Raw genomic sequence first — 5,805 nt, forward strand, 5'->3', positions numbered from 1 at the left:
TATATATATATACACACACACACACACACACACACACACATATATATATATATACACACACACACACATATATATATATATATATATATACACATACACACATATATATATATATACACATACACACACATACATATATACACATACACACACATATATATACACATACACACACATATATATACACATACACACACATATATATATATATATACACACACATACATACATAATACATACATACATACATACATACATACATACACACACACACACACATATATATGAATGGAACTTTGTGTGTGTGTGCGCGTATGTATGAGCTGGAGAAAAGTGAGGTTAACAAGCAGAGGAGAGGGGGGAAGCAGAATTTGAGCGATAGAGAAAGCAAAGTGGTACAGGAGCAAACAGAGAGAGTGATGTTGGGAGAGTTGACAAACAAAGACGGAAAAGAGGGAGAAGCAGAGGGGAGGCTGGAGGGATGGAGAGCAAAGGGGCCGGGTCAGTTTAATGGCCTGTTTGTCTGCACCGTTAAGACCACCAGCTCTCACTGGCTGCTGCAGGAAAACCACACACACAGACACACACACCCTCTCTCCCTCTACCTTTTCCATTGCTCAAGCCTGTACCCACAGCTTCAGTATCTCCGTCCACTTAAAGTCCAATTGAAATTAAAATGCTTTTTGTTGTGTGTCTACTAAAGCATACATATCTACCCTGCAAAACACACATCCTCTTTTGTCCTTTGAGGAATAAAAAAAAATCAGAAGTGAAAAGGAAGACATTTATATTTAATATTTTACTTTAGCAGTAATTGTCAGGTATCCGTCTCCGCAGGTGGAGACCTTTTATATAGCATGTAAGCCAATCCAATCTCACATAAAACAGTAACGCCGCCGTATCGTAAGCAGAGCAGACAGTCACACTGAGCCAGACAGCAGCCCGCTACACAACACAAGAGCCACAGACTTTTGCTGTTTTTCCATTACCAGCTCGACTCGACTTTGGCCTGCCGTCCTCCATTTTCCATTGCAGATAGTACCCAGAGATAGTACCCCTCAATGTAGCTGGTTGTCATAGTAACGCCACACACAACTGCCGCGACGTAGTATTCAATGTGACACACACATCAGCAACCCACAAACAGCTGTCTCTTGATTTAAGTAAAACGTTTGAACATTCCTCAGAATGTAAAGACAGATAAGCAGTATGAAAACTTTACAGCTGTGTTTTCCTCTGCCGTTGTTGCTGCAGCAGTCTCTGTGACTGTCAGACCAGAGGGCTCTGTGAGTGGGCTGCTGACTGGCCTCGCGGGTTCCTCCCGCGGGTTGGTGCAGGCTTCCCCCACCGCCACTTGCGGAGCTCCTCAACTCCAAAAACTTAAAAGCACATTTTTTTTCTGCCACCACTACGTGTAACTGTCAATTTTTGAAATCTACGCAGATTTCTTTTTTTTCTTGATTTCTCGCCTCAAAACTTAGCATAAGTGGATTTAGTGATGAAATAACGTGTGAAAATTGTAAAATATAAAACTTTCTGTTGCTGGCCTCTCTGTCTGGCGCAATGATGATGCAGTGAATAGTGACAATTCTCTCTGATCAATCAGCTCTCTGCTGTGTTTTCACATCACATTCTAATATCGCCTCAGCTCACTTGGAACCTCGACGGAGGTCATACAGAAAAAAGTACCTTGCAGCAGGTACAATTTTTCCACAATGGAAAACCAAAAAAAGGCGAGTACAGTCGAGGCAGCCGAGATGGTACCATGCAGTGGAAAAGGGGATAGATAAACTACTACACTAGGTTTCCTGCTAAAGGCCTTTCTATCTAACTTGCAAACATGAATACGTCTTGTCCTGCGCCTTAGCCTACTGAACGAGTGATTGAACAAATGCTCGCAAGGGAACAATGTCAATTTGCAGGCTGGATAGCAATACCTCCAAGGACCTTTGGAGGTCACTTTGGTCTAGTAAGATGTTGTTGGTAGTCTCTTGTTAACTACAGTGTCACCCGCACTCTGCCAGCAGCTGTCAATCAAGACACAGACATGCCCCTCCAGCCCAGAAAAAAAAGTTTCTGATATTTAATAATAAAAAAAACATTATTTTTGACAATGAAAAGTGATGACTAAATGTGATATCAGTTGAACAAAAGCACAAATGTGTTATGAATCTTTGCAGGAATCTGTTTTCATTATTCTCTGCCTTGTAACACCACTTTCTTGGAGCAGGCACAGTACTTTGAACATGTTATCTATAAACATTTAGTTGTGGGTCTTTCATTATGGACAAATAATACCCCTCCCCCTGATGTTTTGTTTTTCCACAAAAACCCTTCCCAAATTCCCAAAGATTTTCAAATCACTGCCCTCCTCTGTTGGTTTTTCCTTGAACAGGATATCCAGGCTTATGCTAGGTAGAGCATTGAAGGAACACTGACGTCATTTTAACATTCATAAGGCGACAAATCACTCCCTGTTAGCTAGCCTCTGACAGATGGGCCCCTGGAGTGGAGGGTCTGTGGCTACGACGGTATTGTAGAATTACTTCCATTCATTACGTTGTCATTTAACAGCAAGGCATGATTCAATCTAGGTCCCCTTTAACTGTAAGTGAATTAGGAATGCTTGATGCTGGCTCATAAACTAAGTGCAAGCGCTTCATCTCTCTGTGCCTTTTCACTTTGGCTTGGCACAAATCCCTCCAGTGTTTTGGAACACTGATGGAAGCTACGGTATCAGCCTTGCCACACCGGGACCCTCCTTTCACTCCACTCTGTTCTTCAGTGTCAACAGCATGACACCTAATGACCAGTTAAACATTGTTACAGCAGCAGAAGGCACATGATATGCGCGCACACACACACACACACACACACACACACCACAACTATCCAATGACATTAAAAAAAAAGGTCTGACCCGAATGCTTCAGAGCTTAATGTTTTGCCATAATAGATGCTTACATCTCTACTCAAATGCTTTGTTTGAAGTGGAAGAGGAAGTGAAGACTTTCTTAAACTTTAAAAGTATATTTCAGATTGAGCCTTTTAAGAGCTTTGCATTTAGAGTAGTGCAGGGGTCCATATTTTAGGGACAAAGCAGCCCCACTCTTCACATAAACTCCAAAATCACATCAATATCTGCAACTATGAAAGTTCCTCTGTGAGCTGAAGCAATTGATGTTAAATGAAATGCGGACTACGGTAATTGGCAGGGTTTTTTTGTTCAATACCATTTTACCCTGCAACTCAATTCACATGAACTTTAATCCGCCACGCATACCGGAGAAATTTTATAATTTGCTTGTCTGAGAATTATTTTTGCAGGCTCGCTGTAGGACTTTGATCTTTGCTAATGATCAAACCAGTTTCTGAATAAATTTCAAGGAGAAATACGCCCTACAGTTAGGGTTTTGAAAGTTTGCGGTGAGTCATTTTCTAAAAACTCCCCATAGCTGGTTGATTGGTCTAGAACAAATCTGAGATCTGATGATTCGCACTAAATGTTTTCCACTGTGTATCAGCACAGGAAAACCTGCATGGCAAAAAACAGAAAAATGCCTGTCGCAGCGCCGATGGTGCCATCAGGCCAGCTGCAGGGATATCAGCCGGGAGCCACCCTTCATTGATGTTTTGCTCCATTATTCCCGGAACTTGGGATGTCTCCCTGGCGCCCCCTGCAACTGACCCTAGCATGCTTAAGACACTTGCCTACACCACTCAGCTGCCAGCTCTGGGTACTTATCCTTCTGAGCTGAAATCAACGTAAGCATCTTTATTCAACACTCTTTTTCCATGTTTACCATCACGGTTAGGAGTGACAGTCGTTAACAACAAATTTTTAATTAGGGTTATTGGTTGCATTTGAAGCAATACGTTTTACATCCAATCAAAGAAAGGATGTTACAAGTAAATCAGATAATGGAAAAGCAATTTATTGATATTCCCAAAGTTATGGTCTTGAAATAAAATACAGAGTCCTCAATGTCCAAGACCGAGACAAGACCGAGTACAAATGCGGTCAAGTCCGAGACAAGACCAAGACCATCAAAAAGTGGTCTTAAGACCGGTCTCGAGTACTACAACACTAGCTCAAGTGGGACTGTTATCATATGTTTTACTGCCAAGGACAAATAAAGGCCACTTCACTCCCGATATGCAGAAACAAACCAGTTAATTTGAATAAAGTTAATTAAGAACTCCAAATGAAATCATACAAGCACATATTCTGTAATTAAAAGATCACATTTACTGATGGCCAGTAGTTTTGGGAGGCATAACCAGATTCTCACCCATCTGGTTTCATGACTATGAAAATGGTGCAGGGGTGGACAGAAGGTTGCTTTGTATACCGTCTTTCTGTTAAGCAGGTGGTTTCCATCTCCCTCTCCATCTGTCGTAATGTTGGTGAGAATGCAGTGAAGAGTGCGTGTACTACATGTTGTGAAAGTAGAAGGGGTCTGTGAAGAGCATTACCACTGCTGTTTGCCAGTCTCGTGCAAGACTTCTGTGGACGTCTGATCAGTAAGCACTGATCTGACCGATGCGAAACTGACAAGTCAATGACTGTATTTACCAAGATTATCAGTACGGATCAATAAAAACACTGTTATTGCAGCAAGTCTAGTACAGAATTCATGAGTCATTGACAGACTCTATGCGTTCCTCCGACATATCAGAGGACACACGCTGATTGGCCTAACTTAATTACAGGTCAGCACTGTGTTGTTAATCATACAGCACACTGGACGTCAGTGTGTGAGCTGACCTGTCAGATTACAGGTCAGGTGAGGGTTGTGAATTGCAACCAGCGGCGCATTCACGTGCTCCTCAGATGTTCCCATTTCAACAGTTGTGAAGTCATTCTTCCGACTTCAGTGTGTGTTCATGTGCTTAAGGTGGAATGTGGAATCAACATGGACACTACTACAAAGATGTGTTGGATTAGCATTATTAGAGCATGCAAACAACTCGCAGACATCTAGTTCACTCTGCATGGACAGCAAGCTAACCGTTATAACCATATTACAAATGACATGTTTGCAAAATATGTATATGCAATACGTGATTTTGCACAAATCAAAGTTCTGTGTACTTCTTTATGTCCTTATTTCTCTTTTTGCAATGATGTAATAATAATGTCAAGATGTCGTAATTACACGACTCTGCGAATGCTTATAGTTTGACACGACAGAATCTTTCGGTAACACCACTGGGGATCGGGAGCACAGGTTTTCCCGGATTATGTTAACAGATACTTTATAACAAAGCAAGTGGTTTGGTTGGATACATGTCCATAATAAAAGATTGCTATGGGATTTTGGCCTGTCCCTGCTGTTGAAAAAAAATCACAGAGGATACACTATCTTACTTCTAAAAACCAGTCATCTACTACTACAACATTACTTGTTGTTGTTCTTCTTCTTCGTACGTATTGACCAAATGCGCTCAGTAGAGACTTTTGCCCGTTTGAGCTACTGTAGAAACATGGCGCTGCAACTTGGCGACATCCATGTAAGAGGTGTATGTAGATAGAAATGGCTCATTCTAAGGTAATGAAAACAGAACGGTTCATTATATACGGTCACCACTGAAAATATAGTTACATTGAGGAAAATAAGTATTTGAACACCTTGCTATTTTGCAAGTTCTCCCACTTAGAAATCATGGAGGGGTCTGAAATTGTCATCGTAGGTGCATGTCCACTGTGAGAGACATAATCTAAAAAAAAAAAATCCAGAAATCACAATGTATGATTTTTTAACTATTTATTTGTATGATACAGCTGCAAATAAGTATTTGAAC

The 5,805-nt window shown here is 41.1% G+C and overlaps 1 protein-coding gene across 2 annotated transcripts in view; it reads right to left on the reverse strand.

The window, feature by feature from the left end:
- The window catches only part of insrb (insulin receptor b), a 115,276-nt gene that overhangs the window by 78,061 nt on the left and 31,410 nt on the right, over positions 1-5,805 (reverse strand). The gene's annotated exons all lie outside the window — the stretch shown is intronic.

The sequence above is a fragment of the Micropterus dolomieu genome, linkage group LG05, assembly GCF_021292245.1.
Source record: "Micropterus dolomieu isolate WLL.071019.BEF.003 ecotype Adirondacks linkage group LG05, ASM2129224v1, whole genome shotgun sequence".
Lineage (NCBI taxonomy): Eukaryota > Metazoa > Chordata > Actinopteri > Centrarchiformes > Centrarchidae > Micropterus > Micropterus dolomieu.